At 41.3% G+C, this 20022-nt stretch overlaps 1 non-coding gene across 1 annotated transcript; it reads right to left on the reverse strand.

The window, feature by feature from the left end:
* Positions 1-809: 809 nt before the first annotated feature.
* Positions 810-12968, reverse strand: LOC106567680 (uncharacterized). Its single transcript, XR_014380157.1, has 7 exons — positions 12899-12968; positions 9750-9846; positions 8920-9645; positions 8014-8733; positions 7683-7807; positions 6694-7381; positions 810-6556 (listed from the first exon to the last, which is right to left on the reverse strand). It is a non-coding gene; the product is annotated as an uncharacterized LOC106567680 (transcript).
* Positions 12969-20022: the final 7054 nt, after the last annotated feature.

Raw genomic sequence — 20022 nt, forward strand, 5'->3', positions numbered from 1 at the left:
CACACTGCATATATATATTCCTCTGTTCGCCCCCATGTCTTTGTGTGGAATTGTTCTTTGTTACGTGTTTTTGTGTGACGCGCCAGGCTGTTTTTTTCTGGGTACCATGTTCACCCGTAGTATGTTTATACTGTTAAACATTTTTGCTTCATTGTGACTTTGTCGCGCTTTACACTTTCGCTTTTGGCTGGAGGTTTGTTTGACGCAGTTGCGTCCTACAGTTGTTTGCTTCTGCCTAATAAAGTGTGTGCCTGATCACAACTCTCTGCTCTCCTGCACCTGACTTCTGCACCAGTAGCGCACAACCGTGACACATGCTGTCAATTAACTTCTGGGCCAGATCCTGACTGATGGCAGCCCATTCTTGCATAATCAATGCTTGGAGTTTGTCAGAATTTGTGGGTTTTTGTTTGTCCACCCGCCTCTTGAGGATTGACCACAAGTTCTCAATGGGATTAAGGTCTGGGGAGTTTCCTGGCCATGGACCCAAAATATCGATGTTTTGTTCCCAAGCCACTTAGTTATCACTTTTGCCTTATGGCAAGGTGCTCCATCATGCTGGAAAAGGCATTGTTCGTCACCAAACTGTTCCTGGATGGTTGGGAGAAGTTGCTCTCGGAGGATGTGTTGGTACCATTCTTTATTCATGGCTGTGTTCTTAGGCAAAATTGTGAGTGAGCCCACTCCCTTGGCTGAGAAGCAACCCCACACATGAATGATCTCAGGATGCTTTACTGTTGGCATGACACAGGACTGATGGTAGTGCTTACCTTGTCTTCTCCGGACAAGCTTTTTTCCGGATGCCCCAAACAATCGGAAAGGGGATTCATCAGAGAAAATGACTTTACCCCAGTCCTCAGCAGTCCGATCCCTGTACCTTTTGCAGAATATCAGTCTGTCCCTGATGTTTTCCTGGAGAGAAGTGGCTTCTTTGCTGCCCTTCTTGACACCAGGCCATCCTCCAAAAGTCTTCGCCTCACTGTGCGTGCAGATGCACTCACACCTGCCTGCTGCCATTCCTGAGCAAGCTCTGTACTGATGGTGCCCCGATTCTGCAGCTGAATCAACTTTAGGAGACGGTCCTGGTGCTTGCTGGACTTTCTTGGGCGCCCTGAAGCCTTCTTCACAACAATTGAACCGCTCTCCTTGAAGTTCTTGATGATCCGATAAATGGTTGATTTGGGTGCAATCTTACTGGCAGCAATATCCTTGCCTGTGAAGCCCTTTTTGTGCAAAGCAATGATGACAGAACGTGTTTCCTTCCAGGTAACCATGGTTGACAGAGGAAGAACAATGATTCCAAGCACCACCCTCCTTTTGAAGCTTCCAGTCTGTTATTCGAACTCAATCAGCATGACAGAGTGATCTCCAGCCTTGTCCTCGTCAACACTCACACCTGTGTTAACAAGAGAATCACTGGCATGATGTCAGCTGGTCCTTTTGTTGCAGGGCTGAAATGCAGTGGAAATGTTTTTGGGGGATTCAGTTCATTTGCATGGCAAAGAGGGACTTTGCAATTAATTGCAATTCATCTGATCACTCTTCATAACATTCTGGAGTATATGCAAATTGTCTTCATACAAACTGAGGCAGCAGACTTTTTGAAAATTGATATTTGTGTCATTCACAATACTTTTTGCCACAACTGTAGATTTGGCCATGTGTTTTAGGTTATTGTCCTGCTGAAAGGTGAATTCATCTCCCAGTGGGTGGTGGAAAGCAGACTGAACCAGGTTTTCCTCTAGGATTTTTATTCTGTATAGGCTTCCTTCTTTTCAGTCTGTCAATTAGGTTAGTATTGTGGATATTGGAATAACTACAATGTTGTTGATCCATCCTCAGTTTTCTCCATGCAACGTATTATGTGACTTGTTACTTACATTTACGTAATTTAGCAGACGCTCTTATGCGCTCTTATGCTTGAACTTAGGCTTGAACTTATTTAGGCTTACCATAAGAAAGGGGTTGAATACTTATTGACCCATTTGAAAACAGATCCGACAAAGCAACTACCTAAACAATTTATTTTAATGCAGATCTCAGGAAGTGACTACTTTTCAGAAACTATTGGATTGGCTGTCTTCAATTAATGGTAGGGCTGTATCTGGAACAGCATGTTGAACATGAACTATCATGAATAGAGCATACACAATCTCCTATACTATTCCAATCATATTGTCATATTTGATCTACACAATACATTTCTATGTTAACATTCTATAAATGTTCTCCTGAACGTCCATTGCCCCAGGAGTACATTATCAAGGCAAACCAATTAACCAATGATATGTTAATTGTATGTGACTCTCATCTACTGTATAACTCTTTCAACATGCCACTGAAAAGGTTGAGTGCTGCAATGAATTTTATGATACCAGAAAATACTGTAGAGTAATTCAAAACCATTTGCAAATGTTGCTTAGCAAAAACAACTTGGAATCTGAGGGTAAGTGTTATTGTTTCAAACTCACACTACATCATCTTTAAAGAGATAGTTTACTCAGAATACAAACTAACACGATTTTCCTTCTACCTTGGCTGTAGTTGATTTATGAAGGCAGTTTTGGGATATTTTGTTTACTTTCGACACTTAATCAATCAATCATTCAAATGTATCAATATTCGTAAATCAAAAATCATCCTAAAAGGGATCTGGTAGATTAAATTAAAACAGTATGGGACTAGATACAGAAGTAAAGCAGAAAGGGTTATCACTTTCAGCACAAACAGGCGCAGTGCTTGCTCACTATTAGAAACTTGATATTTTATTTATGCAACTATTAAAAACATGACGTTCCGGTCGTCAATGTCCTTAATCAGAGTAGGTGGGATAGTGGATGGGGAAGGGCTTAAGCTTACTGATAGGGAGGATAGACCCATAGGCCTTTTCTCAATTGGATAAAATCCTCAGTGACCCGAAAACTGAAAAGTGGTTGACAAATGTAGGAGAGTGTCAATTCGTTATTAGGCGAATGAAGGATTTTCCTACTCTCTTCAATTGCCTCCTCCGGTGGAGGATGCTCAGGTGTATCCTACTGTAGAAGACTTTTGAAATCAGCCACACCCCCTGCAAACGGCTGTTGTTTCTCAGAGGAGAAAAGCATGCTTGCACACACTTAAAAATTATCCGCTAATTATCCATTTATATATAAAATGTATAGCACTACCAGCTGCACTTCTTTTTACCACTTTACACATGTATTTTGGGATTCCACCCCTATGAACATAATTTGCTAGTGGAGAATGAGTCTCATTTCTTACAAGCGCCTTTGTTTCCACGTTTCCTTTCCTCACTTCCTCACTGAGGAGAGGAAAGGATGGGAGGAGATGACGCGATGAGTCGATAAAATCCAATTGAGGAAAGGCCACAGTTCCCTCTGGTGGTGTCCACTCTACATGTGAGAGAAAGGGATTCCATATCTGCAGATGGCAGTAAATCACCAACCTTGGCTTTTTGTCTGTTCAGACAACACACTCGCGGTAGCAGTGTACACCCTTTCAGTTTGTTTACCAACTCATAGAAGTAGAAGAAATTGACTACTTTTAAATGGAGGTTAGACAGTCCTTCTGCTCATAGATGATGCATGTATGAACTACACATTGACACATCCAGCCCAAAGCGAGAGGTTTAAAAAATACTTAGTAGTCTCCAAAGTTCCAGAGCATATCTTTAACTTTATTATCCCAAAAAGTTTGTCATTTGGTCCAAAACACCATACAAAAGGGACGTAAAAAACAACAATAAATATAAAGAAATGGGCAAAGATACATCGAATTGTATCTTGTTACAAAGGATCCTGTAGACCAATGTATCAAAATAAAATACCAAATACTTTTGCCAAGTAATGTATTTAACTAAAACACCAAAAATACATCTGCAAGTAGCCCCCTAACTACAACTACATTCTCAGTAACGGTTACATAAACTTTTGACTTGTTATGACTGTTTTATGTGGTTGTTTATCGACCTTAGTTGCTCTTAATAAGAGCGTCTGCTAAATTACCTAAATGTAAATGTGCAAAGCACACTGAGTACTATTCTAATGAGCTCTGCCCCCAAACAATTTGTATTTTAACAAACCCACCACTAGTGTGTGTGGTCAAAGAGCTCTATTTTCATATCATCTGACCATAGCACCGCCTGGAGTGCTAAACGGCATTGGCACTTGGATTGAAACTGGTGCTATGGTCAGATGACATGAAAATAAACCTCTTTAGCCACACACACCAGTGGTAGGTTTGGTGTCGAAAAACTGAAACATATGGATCTGTTATGTTATGGGGCTATTTTGCCTCCACTGATCCTGGGGCCCATGTTAAGGTCAGCAGCATCATGAACTTTACCAAGTACCTAGGACATTTTAGCCAAAACCTGGTTTCCTCTAGTCTGGCTAACACCTAACTCGAAGTTTCCTGACTTCAGAATCTGGAAAGGTTATTTTGATGTTGTCTGCACGATGCATCGATAATAAAGGGGATGTGATTTTTTACTGTTTGGTTCTGCTCAGCCTTTCTCACTCAAACAAACACACAGCCCCCGTGGGGAAGTTCATAAGACCAGATGATGGATATCAAGGATCTAGAAAGATCCCCATAAAGGAATGGTCTAATATCCCTCCCAATGTGTTCTCCAATCTCAGAAAACATTTGATAAAAATGCTCAGTGCCATTATCCTCGCAAGGTGCGGTATTGAAAGCATTGAAAACAGGGGTGGCAATCATTTTGAACGTCATCTTTTTTACATTTTTTTATTACTATATTACAACAACAACAAAAAATTCTGAGCAATTGTATTACTTTCAAATAATATAATTTCTTTCTTTTTTTGCTTCAGTATTTGTATTATTTAGTTCATACAGTCTTTTTTGCTCATCTTTATCAAGGGTGCCAATAATTGTGAACCTGACTGTTTATAAGTACATTTTGTAGAACCTACACATAAAAAAACGCATATTCGATCAAATAAGCCTCACATAGCAAATTAGCAATTATATTTTATTTTGACCAAATTCGACTCTCTCTCATAGACCTCCATGCAAAAAATCCCCACTTCCACTGATTAACGCTGTACTTTTGCACAGACAGATTTTAGGGTGGCTCATTAAAATAATACCATGTGTACTTTGCAAGTGCTCATTTACATTTAGGGCCACAAAGTTGTGGATAAACATTTTTTTAATAGAGAAGTATTTTATATTTTGAAAATACAAAAATACAGGTCTCTAAAGTGTATTGTTACAAAACGCATCTAATTTTTGTTCAGGCCAGTGAAATATAAATTACGGAATACACAAAGTTAATTGAAATACGTATTTCAAATTCATGTAACAGAAATACTGCCCATCTCTGTCAACATACACTGAGTGTACAAAACATTAGGTACACAATTAATTGCAGCTCTCAATCTTTTCAGTGGCATGTTGAAAGAGTCATAATAGTACATATCTGTTCAACATATCATTGGTTAATTGGTTTGACTTGATAATGTACACTGAGTATACCTAAGATTAGGAACACCTTCCTAATATTGAGTTGCACCCTCTTTTGCCCTCAGAACAGCCTCAATTCGTTGGGGCATGGACTCTGCAAGGTGTCGAAAGTGTTCCACAGGGATGCTGGCCCATGTTGTCTCCAATGCTTCCCACAGTTGTGTGAAGTTGGCTGGATGTCCTTTGGGTGGTGAACCATTCTTGATACACATGGGAAGCTCTTAAGCATAAAAAACCCAGCAGTGTTGCAGTTCTTCACATAAACCGGTGTGCCTGGCACCTACTACCATGCCCGTTCAAAGGCACTTAAATCTTTTGTCTTGCCCATTCTGAATGGCACAAAATGGCTTAAAAATCCTTCTTTACCTGTCTCCTACTGATCATCTACACTCATTTAAGCAGATTTAACAAGTGACATCAATAAGGGATCACAGCTTTCCCCTGGATTCTCCTGGTGAAAGCAAGAGCAGATGTTCCTAATGTTTTGTACACTCAGGGTATATGTACACAAATTCATGGAAAGATACAAATAATCTGCGACCGTCTTTATCTAAAAAGAAGAACATCAACAAACTCCCATGACAAAGCTGAAATATCCTGCTAGAATTTTCTTTCTTCATTGAACTTGTTTATGGCAATCCTCGGATGAGGTCCTGATATTATGCCACAGATGTGTCAAGCCAAGGCAAGAGCTGCTCCAAGAACAGTACATGTGTTATGTATTTTCTCAAAAGTAGGTATTACTTTCTTACTCTTAGTATTGTTATTTTGAACTATGCTCAATGTGAATTCCTACGTTTGGTTTTCACCCCATAAGTCTGGGCCTCTGACTTTGCAGGACTATCCAACATCCTTGCCCTTATCTTGCCATCCCCCAGACTCTCCTTGACTAGATTCTCCCATTGGTCCAGAGATTCGCCCATGTAACTGACTGCTGAACTCATAGTGCCGTGCCCAGAGGATGCAGCAGATCTCCCAGCATACTTCACTCTCCATTCAGACACCTTGGCATGTGCTCCATAATTTATGTAGGAACTCCCAACTTCAGAGGGAGTCTCACAGCTCACTGAAAACCAGGGCAACAAACACTGTTAGAAGATCCCTTTGACTGGAATACCCAACAATAAATGTTAAGGATTCTAATAAACATTTCTAAGATAAAAAAAAAACGAACAGATTTGGAAAATGTAATGTCAAACGTACTGCTGGGGATGAAGAAATCAATGCTATTCTTCCCCTGTACAAATGGCAGTTTGGATTCCTCTGGTTCTACCACCACTGCCTTCAACATCCGCTCTATGAGTTCCTCTTCTCTCCTGTTCCATTCCTCTTCAGTCATCATGCCCTTTCCTGCTAACCAGTGAAGCATTGGCTTCTGCCTACTCTTCTGTTCAATAGTGAAATTGCGCCCTTTGTTACGTACAACCATCTCCTTTACCTTCCTCAACAGTGTTGTGACCTGAGAGCCATCATCCCAGCCATGGCAGTTCATTACATGATACCTGTTCCCACATTTTTCAACAAGTTGTTGGAGTGCCTCTCCTTCTCTCTCAATATATTCCTCAATGGCTCTGTCTCCTAGCCAATCTCCCCAGGTGAACAGCACCATTGTGTGTCTCCAGACTTTCTCAGTTAATAGCCCAAGGTGCTCCTCTACTGCTTTGAGGTCTCCCTCTGAAAATGGTGCAGAAATGGGAATGACCAGAAGAAAAGCATGGGGGCCAGGTGGACAGAGAGAAACACTGCGCACCACTTCATCTTGAACCCAATCTCGTGCATCCTGTGGGGTTCTCTTCCACCAGCCTGGTGTATCTACAACTTTGAGCTTCATCCCAGCAACTCTCTTTTGTTGCATTACACACTGCATAGTTCTGTTTTGAATTCTGAATTCCTAAATATATCAACAACAAAAACATTTATAATCAGAATAATTAAGCAGAAAATAACTTTACCTGTATTTAGGAGTTACCAACAGGGGAATGTCATAAACAAACATCACTTTATGTTTTTAATTTCAACAAACTCCTTAGTATTAAAGAAACATTTCCTGGGCTTTAATTTCCACTTTAATGATAGAGACACTTTAAACGATAGTTACAGTTACAGGACAGGAGGACCCAAAATCTCAAAGTATGTTGCACTCATACAGTATCTGAAGGGATATAAAGCAGGGTGAATTCAAGTTTCCATACCTTGGTCAAAGCTGTCGGAAACAACTCTCCAACCAGTATTGTGTTTCCTGCCACACTCTTCCCAGCCTCTCTTCTCCCAACAAGTACAATTCTCAACTCATCCTCAGAGAATATTTGTTCCTCCCCTTAAAAATAAAAATCTACTATTTTTGCATTCTCTTGTTACAAGTTTCCTAACTAATTCCAAACTAAATCAATAACAAATTGAATTTTCTTTACCTAGGAGATATGCACAAATGTTTGTCCACAGAGGAAACAGAAACAACAATGTAGAAGTGGTGAAAGTAGACATATTCTGTTAGTGTTATGCTTAGAATTCAAATAAACTCACCTTTAAACAGTTCTCTGAGTGTCGTCATTTGTCTCTGCACCTTCATCGTGATCTTTTGAGCTCTTTCTTTTCCGGCCCTCTTTTTCTGTTCCAAGTCTGCTGAAACATCTCTGTCAATTTCATAAGAACAACCTCTGTTTTCTGCCACCATCTCCTCTACTTTCTCCAGCAGCTCGGTTACCTGTGTTTCATCACTTCGATTCTTGTTGTCAAAAACATGGTATCTGTTACCACATTTCTCAATGAGCCACTGAAGACCCTTCCCTTCACTCGCAATGCGCTGCTCAACAGTTGTGTCTCCCAGCCAGTCTCCTCGTGTGAAGAGCACAATCGTGTGCTTCCAGACTGCATCTGTGAGGAGACCCATGTGCTCCTCAACAGCTCTTTTATATGATTTGTTGAATGCTGTTGCAAAGGGAACCACCAGAAGGACCGCATGAGGTCCTGGAGGACATTGAAACACACTGTGCACTATCTCAAATCTATCCATCTTGGAGGTGTTCTGTAGAGAACTATTGTAGTGCCAGCCTGGTGTGTCAACCACCGTAAGCTGCCTCCCTGCTACTTCACCATGTCTTGTCACACAGTGCACTGTTCTTCTTGTATTATCAGCAACATCAAACACACCTTCCCCCAGAATGGTGTTTCCTGCTGAGCTCCTGGCAGCCCATTGTGCCCCAACAATCACAAGCCTGAGGTATGTTGGGCTAGTTGCCTCTCCTTTAAAATTGAAAATAAATCAGAAATTTACAGTGAGGATGCAGAGCAAATGCTCTGAGGTAAGAGAGGGGGTGGGTGCTCCTGTTTTATGCAATTTTTCTGGTACTCAAGAAACTATATGTATAATGCTATGTCAGGTTTCCTTCAATCTTGTCCTTAGTATTTCACACACACATTTAAACTCACCTTTGATCAGCGCTCTGAGTCTGGTCCTTTGTTTCTGTACCTTAGCCATCATCTGTTTGGCTACTTCATTCACTGCTAATCTCTTCTCTTCCAGCTCTTCAGACAGAGCTTGGTCTGTCTCATAATGATTGCCATCGTTTCCTGCCACCATTTCTTCTATCTTCTCCAGCAGCTCTGTGACCTGGGTGTCATCACCCCTGTTATTGATATTCAGAACATGATACCTGTTCCCACACTTCTTAATAAGCCAATGAAGATCCGGCCAATCTCCTATGTGTTTCTGTAAACTTATGTCATTGGGGGGAGTGATTGTACTAAACAGCACGATAGTGTGTCTCCAGAGTCTTTCATTGAATAGCTCCAGGTGTTCCTGTAACGATCTTTTGAATATGTCGGGAAAAACGGTGTCCACGGGAATGACCAAGAGAAAGGCTTGGGGTCCAGGATGACATAGATATACACTTCTCATGATTTCCAATTGATCCAATTTGGGAGTATTATCTACAGGATAACCCCACCACCAGCCTGGGGTGTCAATCAAAGTTATCTGCCTCCCATACACATACCGTTGTCCGCTCACACATTGGGCAGTTCTTCTTCCCGTCTCAAAGATGTCTATGCCCAGGATGGTGTTTCCTATTGAACTCTTCCCGCTGGCTTCTATATCCCACATCTGTCTTCCCCCAATTAGCACAATCTTCATCTCTGACCGATGGTGGGTCTCCCCTGTCAAAGAAAGAGCTCAGTATATTCCTGAGGCACTCCTCAAATGGGAATGAGTTTTTCTTTTATAGGGTACTGTATATCCTGAACATTGCCACAGAACTTACCGAGGGAGGGAGGAGCCCTACTTGCCATTTTGTGTTCTCCACACTTCCTCCTTAGCCGTCACTGGCAGTAGGGCTTATTAACCCTAACAAAATAAAACTGACAGACATTGTTTTTATGAGAAATTTGACTAAATGAAGCACATAATACAACTTTGAAGGTTGCATCGACATCAAATTGCTCTCAAAATTAGGTATTTTTAAGATTATGTTTTTAGACAGAAATACATCATACCCAAGAAGACTCAAGACTGTAATCGCTGCTTAAGGTGCTTCAACAAAGTACTGAGTAAAGGGTCTGAATACTTATGTAAATATGATATTTCCATTTATTTATTTTTTTTACCCACTTTTTCTCCCCAATTTCGTAATCTTGTCTCATCGCTGCAACTCCCCAATGGGCTCGGGAGAGGCGAAGGTCAAGTCATGCATACTCTGAAACATGACCCACCAAACCACGCTTCTTAATTAACACCCGCACAATTAACTCTTAAGCCAGCTGCACCAATGTGTCGGAGGAAACACCGTTCAACTGAGGTGCCCAGCCCACCGCAAGGAGTCACAATTTAATCAATTTTAGAATAAGGCTGTAGCATAACAAAATTAGGAAAAGGTCAAGGTGTCTGAATACTTTCCGAATGCACTGTATACCACAGCTAAGAGCTGTTCTTAAGCGTGACGCAACGCGGAGTGCATGGATACAGCCGTTAGCCCGTGGTATATTGACCATATACGACAAAGCCCGGGGTGCCTTATTACTATTATAAACTGGTTAGCAACGTAATTAGAACAATAAAAAGTATTTTTTTGTCATACCCATGGTATATGGTCTGATATACCAAGGCGTTCATCCAATCAGCATTAAGTGCTCGAACCAGGTATATAATTGTAAATAAATCCCCTTTGCGCATGTGCATAACTATAGATAAATCCGACAGGAGAGTTTGAGTGATGAAAATTGGTCAGAAATCTGAAATCTCTGAGCAAGAAACACTTGGATGAACATTAAAAAAACGAATGTTAGACTATTTTCTGGTAATTGTGCTGTTATTATGTGCCAGATGTTAGGACTACAAACCATTACAAATGGCCCATTTGCGAGATCAACTTGTCATTTGGCCTATTTATTGCCTTACCTCCTCACGCCATTTGCACACACTGTATATAGACTTTTTAAAATGTTTCTGTGTTATTGACTGTATGTTTGTTTATTCCATGTGTAACTCTGTGTTGTTGTTTGTGTCGCACTTCTTTGCTTTATCTTGGCCAGGTCGCAGTTGTAAATGAGAACTTGTTCTCAATTGGCCTACCTGGTTAAATAAAGGTGAAATATATATATATATAGTTTTTAAATGTCAATAGGCATAGGCTACAGATTAAAATCTGGGTTTACGATTGTAATTACATTTGGCCATGGTTTGCTTATATAAAGGCAGGTAGCCTATAGCTCCTGATAGGTCTACATCACATTTCAGCTATTGTTTTCCAATAGCCTGCTGGATTGGCTACTGAGGATGGGGTCATAATTTCAATCACTGAATTAAATATGAATAATATGTATATAAACCAAATATGCTTGCGAACAACAGCCAGTGTTATTGACAAACATTTTTTGGTAAGATTTTTTTTTATTTTTTATACCTGTAGCTTAATCTGACTACTGTTGCGTCAAATGCATTCTAACAACTGATCGGCAATTGCCATAAAGCTTTGATAACTTCCAATTTAATTAACTAAACGTGTCCATTAATACTTGCAAATTACAATAAACTGAAGTCATAGGCTATTTATTAAAATTGGTTTGACAGCTCCAGGTACGCTATACAAGCGGCACAAATTGATTTGCAATGACTCCAGTAATGTCGTCATTTCAACATATTGTACTGTTTTACCCATTCGAAAGTCTCTCAGCCTATCACACAATGTTATACAAATGAGTTGCTGTATGTGAGGATGCGGGAGGCAAGGCGTTGTGTGCGGTTTGTCAGTGCTGGTGTGCACTGTCTGTTCGTCCCAAAAAATTATAACTCGAATATTCGATGGCAAATCAGTGTCCAAGACTGGTTTCGCTAGTCAACAAACAACGTGCGAGTTTAAATAGCCTATCTACAACTGGTAAAACGTTCTCACGCGACGTGTGCGCTTGCTGCTGTCTCCTCTCGCTCACGTGACTCTGCCAATAGACTCTGCCACATACACTCAATCAGTAGCTTGACTCGCTTTCTGACAGTCAGTAGCAAGTAACAGTGAATTATATATTTTCTAAGAGTATTGCTTTGGCGGCCGCAGTAAAATTTAGAGTAAGCACAAAAACCTTCAAACCGCGACCAATATATTTTCAGCCGTCAAATCGTTTTCAAAGAAGCAAGAAATAGGCGAATACTGCATCACTGGCTACGGTTTTTGTCCCCGCCTCTTATTTTCTTCTGTGGGGTTTATCGCGGTTGGCATCCAACGTTATGGTGCATTACCGCCACCTAGTGTACGCGGCCCCGACTCCCACCTATGGACAGGAGACCTAGCTTAATAAAAATTGACCAACAGATAGAGGTATGAAGAGGGGTTCCTGGACCCGTACAAAAAATATATAGCAATTTTGGTGTTTGGATGCAATATTTGCAGCTATACTGCACTCTGACTGCAAGCTTTTTTCATTAGGGCAGATACAGGAATGCCCACATACTGGAACGGCCCGAAATGAGGGCCGCAATTGCACTCCTCAGCTTTTTGGGCAACTCAACCAAATTAATCTACAAATGTGAGTGTTAAGTCTGAGAAGCGGTAGACCTGTTCTATTGGTACCATTTCTTTGCTCCCCTTAAATAACATTTTAGCTTTTACTTTCAGTTTTGTACACCAGCTTCAAAGTGCTGAAAATGTGATATTTTGGTTATTGAAAATATATTTCTCACCGCTTTAGATGGCACAATGATTCTCCACACTATACATTGCTTGTTTTGTCACAAACTGAAATTAGGCGAACCATTCAAATTTTGGCAACTGGGAAGTGTACGCATATTATTGTAAAGTAGTATTAGTGTTTTTTTATGTTTAAATACTAAGTTATATGTCAAAAGTTTGTCGTCACAGAATGGTAATAAACAGTATATAAGACAAGATCCTTGTTACGCTAAATGATTTAAGCAACTTACCATATGTTGAATGAGATGACTTGGTACAATATCTTGTCGCAAAGTCAACAAAAAGAGTAGCAAGTGAAAGTGAAATCTGAACACACACACACACACACACACACACACACACACACACACACACACACACACACACACACACACACACACACACACACACACACACACACACACACACACACACACACACACACACACACACACACACACACTGGCACTAACTTTCTGAGTCTGCATTTCAGGGTTGCATTTTGAAATACAACAGAAGATTCACAGTGTAAACCTGCCTCAACCTGTTTAGGTCCCCAAAAATGTTTAAACTACAACCAATGCAGAAATGTAGACATGATCAGCATTGGCATATAGTGCCATACAGACCTGGGATCAAATACTATTTCAAATAATTTCAAACCCTCATGTGTGCTTGATTGAGCTTCTGCTGCAATTGAAAAGTCCCATAAGTGCAAACCCCAACCCACTGGCACTTCAGGCTGGCTAAAGCAAACATTCAAAATCTTTGAAAGATTTAAAATAGTATATAAACCCAGGTCTGGTGGCATACTGCCCCCATCAGGTTGTTATACTGCCAAGCTGCAGGGTGGAAAAACCATCACGGTTAAGTTGGGTTCTTGAGGCAAATGTTCTACCTATGACAAAGAAGGACATTTGGAACAAAAATTGTGACTGTGGAACAAATGGAGGTGGGTCTTGACTCTGAATATAATGTGTTGGAGAATTTATTTGGCTATTCACACCTAAATGTCAGTCACTTTCAGAGTTCAGATCAATCAGAAATGTTTTATTATCATGGGGGAGATTTGTTTTTATTTATTGAAAATGTAACATTAATTGCATATTATTTTGCAGTTTAATAAAAGACAAATACAAAGCCTATTGAGTCAAAATAAACCCTCCACATTTAAGTATACAGGTTACTCGGAGTCTCGCTGATTTTGGCAAACTTTCGGAGGACGTCTGCACTCGGACAAGACTCCAACTGGTGGTTAAAGGAGAAAAAGAGGGATCAGCAAAATGAAGATACACACTGCTCTTAAGAAAACAAATGTGTTCATTCTACCACTCCTATGATACTGGATACTGTACAATACCACAGGAGATTGGTGGCACCTTAATTGGGGAGGACAGGCTCAAGGTAATGCCTGGAGCAGAATGGTATCAAATGTGTTTGATGCTATTTCATTCACTTTGTTCCAGGCATTATGAGCCATCCACCCCTCAGCAACCTCCTGTGTACAGTACGCACTTTAACCAACTTGCTTAAACTTGTCAGAGCAGGTTTGTAGGTTTCCATGGTGACCAAGTCTGGGCTGATGACAGAGTAACATTGGTACAGAACAGCTGGAATCTGATGGACTTGGCAGTGGCTCAGTACTGAGGAAAGAATAGAGATTCATTTTAGAATTTGGGTTTTTCTGTGTGAAAATAATCCAAGAATGACCATGACGTTTTTTCCTGAACCCATGGAGAGCAGAGACAGTACGGCGGTACCTGCAGCTGGCTGTCCAGTGAGGATGTTGGGCTGCTCTACTGCAGGGCAAAAGGCCTGGCATTTGTAGGCACTGCTCTTGAGGGAGTGTATGAAGGGGATGGTGCTACCGTAGAGGTAGTCTGGCGTTTTGTACTCGGCCACAGGGCTGTCTGAAAGCACCATCACATTGAGCCCTCTATTCTGGAGGCAGCCAAACACCTAGTATAGAGGGAAGGGGAGAGAAGAGCAGATAGAAAGAGACCTTTAGTCATTGCTGAAGAATGGTTTTTGGTCACCATAGCTCCTTAATTATAACCTTACATCTGCGTAATGTATTCATATCAAGCAGTGGGCATCAACCTCTACAAGACGACAATAAAATCACAAGAGGCTTAACTTTTCTGTCCATTGAAACAGCTGGTCCTGTCACGTTGCGCCAATTCGAATCTGGTATTAGGATATAAACAAACCATGCAACTTAGTTTTGCAATGATTATTTAATTTATAAATAGAATGATAGTACAAATGGAAAATATGATGTTCGTATATATACGATCTCGCTGTGACACCACGCAGGACAGACAGAGAAGAGAGCGACACATCCTTTGTTCATCCTTAAATACTCTGACAGAGATAGTTCCCGCTCATTGCTGGCCTGTCAGACCGAGGATGAGCGTGGTTTAAACTATCGTCGGCGTGCAGGCTGGTCCCAGCCTCGTGACGCACTTCCTGTCGCCGGGTGTAGTTCTTGTCTTCAGCAGTTGACTTATCCGTAGTTTATATACTTAATATTGTAGCATAGCTTCCCCAGTATATTATATAGGTTATGCAAACAAATAGCCAGTTCAACCCTAACAATCCCCCTTTTCACACCCCTTGGGGTGTGAACATACTCCAATAAGAAATTTCAGAGAAATGTAGGATTCCCCCTTTTGACACCCCCTAGGGTGTCACTCAACACAATTTGTATATCTTCATTTTATTGATTATATAATTCTTTATAAACCCTCACATCCTTCCGGCTACACCTAACTTGTACTAGGTTGACTACCAGTCACCCAGGAACTTCAAACCCTCACATTAGGAAAGACAAATTTTACACAGGTTACATTCAAAACATTTTACTTAAAAAACGTATAAAAAGAAGACCTTCTTGCAACAGCGGCTACACCTAACATGTGTGGGACAGACACTTTGTCCCAGTACTTTAAACCTTCACATCCACTTGCCACTACATTTAATACATATGCAATTACTGTGGATACGCTTTATTCAACCACTTCCTTAACAGCAAACCAAGGATCGTCCTCGGACAGATCCATCTTTTGCCCTGAGCTAGATTTAGTGTTCTCCGGGGTCAATTCCATCAAAGGCATCATTCCGGTTGCTTTGATAACATCTGTAAAATACTTTCTTAAGCATGGGATTATACAGGCAGCACAACATGTCAATAATAGGAACACAAGCACTAGGGTCAGAAATCTAGTAACCACCAATCCAGCATACTTACCAAACCACTCTCCTAACCAAGAGAACAGACCACTCTCCTCCACCCCAGCCATGCTCTTCATCTCCGCTGACAGTCTATCTAGACCAACTAGGGCTTTGGAAAATACTTCCATCAGGGCTGGTATTGTTAGGGATAAACGTACAGCATTGTTCCCCAAACATTTTACATACTCCCCCTTGGTTAGCCAACATCATATCTAGAGCCAGTCTATTCTGCCTAGCCACACACAAAGTGGCTTCTAACTGTTCTGATATTCCTGTAAGAGCAGTGTGTGTATAGTTTACAAATCTTTGCTGATTATAATATATGTAGTTTATACAGGATCGTTGTTTAGCAGCATCAATTGCTGGACCTATGATTGGGACTAGATGCCAGAGACCATCATTCCTGTTAAGGGCTTGGAACTCCTCTGGGACCCCCACCGGTACACCCAACAGGTTAGCATGGATTTCCTCCCCTTCTGTCCAAGGGGCGCTTCGCCTCTTTCTCCTCCCTGAGTCCCCCTTATCATTCTCCGACTGGGTAGACCCCAGGAGTTGATCTGCGGTTACATCAATGATGGTCAATGGGATGATCAGGCTAGTTAATGCACACGTACCTTTCCAATCACCTGTGAGAATCGGCGTCAATTTCCTATTTGGGCCACACATCCACCATACATCGGCTACCCCTCTAGTTTGATTCTTGCCTTTCCCTGGCCAGGTGGCATTAATGGTTACATTTCTAATGCAGTCAGGCTTAGGCAACTGACCGTAATTAATACCCTTACCTACCCCAGTGATGCAGCTATATTTACCCCCATAAGCCTTAACCCCCCTTGGAGCCTTCTGAGGCAGTACTTCTGGAAACACTAAACTCAAAGTTCTACACAGAGATGTAATAGGTTGAGACTGATAGAACCTATCCAAAATACACTTCCATCCCTCACCTTCACCTATAGCAAATGGATGGGTTGCCAATTCAGGTCTAGCATGTCCACAGATGACACAATTATTTTTCTTCAATGTTCTAGCAGTATATCTCATATATTCCAACCACATATTTTCTTTCCCCTCATACCCAGTTTCAGTACCCAATTGGTCGCTGTCCGTTATATCCTTAACATTAATTACCTGTACTAGGTTTGGTACCTTTGGGGTTTGAGTCCGAGCTGGGCCTGGAGTAGTGGTATGGTTCGACTGGACCTGTCCCTTTCCGGTCGGGGCTGGTTGCGGCTTTAGAGCCACCTTTATGTGGAATAACCCCATTGAGTCTCCCCCGATTCTCTCCAGTCCTAGAGTATAGGTACCTGTATCTGTAAGTTGCACATTCTGAATAGTTAGTAGGATTTCATCACCTTTACATGGATCATTGGGTCTTTGCCACTGCATCGAAAAGCGAGATATTCTATTTGGATCCCCTATTGTATATGGATATTCCTTTCTCCACTCCCAAAATTTCCCTGTGTTGGTAACCATATATTCCCAATAAGGGCACCACATGCCCATACAGAGATAAGCCGGTGTCACGTCCTGACCAGTTAAGGGTTATTTGTTGTTGTAGTTTGGTCAGGACGTGGCAGAGGGTATTTGTTTCATATGGTTCGTGGTGGTGGTGTATGTAGTAGGGTGTTTTATTTATGTATTCCAGGGTTTTTGGGCACTGCTCTGTGTTTATGTATTTCTATGTTAACCTGTTATGGCTAGGGGGCAGTATTTTCACGGCCGGATAAAAAACGTACCCAATTTAATCTGATTATTACTCCTGCCCAGAAACTAGAATATGCATATAATTATTAGCTTTGGATAGAAAACACTCCAAAGTTTCTAAAACTGTTTGAATGGTGTCTGTGAGTATAACAGAACTCATTTGGCAGGCCAAAACCTGAGAAGATTCCTTACAGGAAGTGCCCTGTCTGACCATTTCTTGCCCTTCTTGATTATCTCTATCCAATACAGGGGATCTCTGCTGTTACGTGACACTTCCTACGGCTCCCATGGGCTCTCAGAAGGCGGCAAAAAGCTGAATCGTGGCTTTGCAGGCTCTGGCTGAAAAAAAGTAGCGCGTTTGGATAGTGGCCGGTCACAGTACTATGAAACTCAGGCTCGTGCACGAGGGGATCCCATGCTTTTATTTTCTCTCTCTTTGTACGTATACACGCTTTCCCGGTCGGAATATTATCGCTTTTTTACGAGAAAAATGGCATAAAAATGGATTTTAAACAGCGGTTGACATGCTTCGAAGTACGGTAATGGAATATTTAGACATTTTTTGTCACGAAATGCGTCGTGCTCGTGACCCTTATTTACACTTCGGATAGTGTCTTGAACGCACGAACAAAACGCCGCTATTTGCATATAACAATGGATTATTTTGAACCAAACCAACATTTGTTATTGAAATAGCAGTCCTGGGAGTGCATTCTGACGAAGAACACCAAAGGTAATCAAACTTTTCTAATAGTAAATCGGAGTTTGGTCAGGGCTAAACTTGGTGGGTGTCTAAATAGCTAGCCGTGATGGCTGGGCTATCTACTCAGAATATTGCAAAATGTGCTTTCACCGAAAAGCTATTTTAAAATCGGACACCTCGATTGCACAAAGGAGTTCTGTATCTATAATTCTTAAAATAATTGTTATGTTTTTTGTGAACGTTTATCGTGAGTAATTTAGTAAATTCACCGGAAGTTTGCGGTGGGTATGCTAGTTCTGAACGTCACATGCTAATGTAAAAAGCTGGTTTTTGATATAAATATGAACTTGATTGAACAAAACATGCATGTATTGTATAACATAATGTCCTAAGATTGTCATCTGATGAAGATCATCAAAGGTTAGTGCTGCATTTAGCTGTGGTTTTGTTTTTTGTGACATTATATGCTAGCTTGAAAAATGGGTGTCTGATTATTTCTGGCTGGGTACTCTGCTGACATAATCTAATGTTTTGCTTTCGCTGTAAAGCCTTTTTGAAATCGGACAGTGTGGTTAGATAAAGGAGAGTCTTGTCTTTAAAATGCTGTAAAATAGTAATATGTTTGAAAAATTTAAGTTTTTGTATTTTTGAGGAATTTGTAATTCGCGCCACGCCTATCATTGGATATTGGAGCAGGTGTTCCGCTAGCGGAACGTCTAGATGTAAGAGTTAAGTCTAGTTAGTTGTGGGTATAGGTTCTAGGTTTGTTTTCTATGTATAGTTAATTGGGGTTGGACTCCCAATTGAAGGCAGGTGTGTTGAGTTGCCTTTGATTGGGAGTCCTATATAATAGGGTGTGTTTGTCTTTGTGTTTTGTGGGTAGTTGTATTTCGCACTGCTAGTCTTCATTTAGCCTGTGAAACTGTCCTTCGTCGTTCTTGTTGTTTTCTTGTTTTCTCGTGTTCAACGTCATTTAATAAATTAAGATGATGAGCACCAACTCTGCTGCGTATTGGTCCACGTTCTCAGACGACGATTTCTCTATATCGTCGGAAGATGAAGAGACTTGTGACAGCCGGAATATTTCTATATGCCTTGGTAAGCCGAACCATACAGTTACTGTATTCAACAAACCTAGATTCTGGGTTGCATTTTGTGTGGCATGTACATATGTCTCGCCCTCTGCCCCCTAGGGTCAGTATATCACATACCTTCAATACCACTACGCTTGAGTCCCCCTCAGTCAGCTGGGCCTCTAGTGGCATAGTTCCAAATGGGGTTGCCCCACTCTGCCCTAAAAGGGGCAGAGTGATTGCTACCCACACTACTAAGTTCATTGGCTGGCCGTCACGTCCGTGACAACTTGATCCAATGTTCTTCTTGGGGTGGAATCTTTAGCACAGTGGGTTCTATGATACCACGTGTCTTTCTTTGTGGAGTTTACTCTTAGGGAGTGGCTTGATACCTCTTTTACCTGGAACGGTCCTTTCCACCTAGGCTCTGTCCACTTACTGGAATGCACTTTCACCCTCACCCAGTCTCCCACCAGGATGTCTCTGTTTTCGTCTGTGGTCTCAACAGCCGGGGTGCGAACCTCCACCACCTGTTTGGACAGTCTTTCAACAAGAGAGGTTAGCGCCTGCATGTAGTCAGTATATCTGATCTTAGCAACATCTAGCCTGGGCAAACTAAGATTATCCGCTGGTGGCCCTGGCATCCTACGCCCTGTCAACA

The sequence above is a fragment of the Salmo salar genome, chromosome 13 (genome assembly GCF_965601325.2).
Source record: "Salmo salar chromosome 13, fSalSal1, whole genome shotgun sequence".
In the NCBI taxonomy this organism is placed as follows: domain Eukaryota; kingdom Metazoa; phylum Chordata; class Actinopteri; order Salmoniformes; family Salmonidae; genus Salmo; species Salmo salar.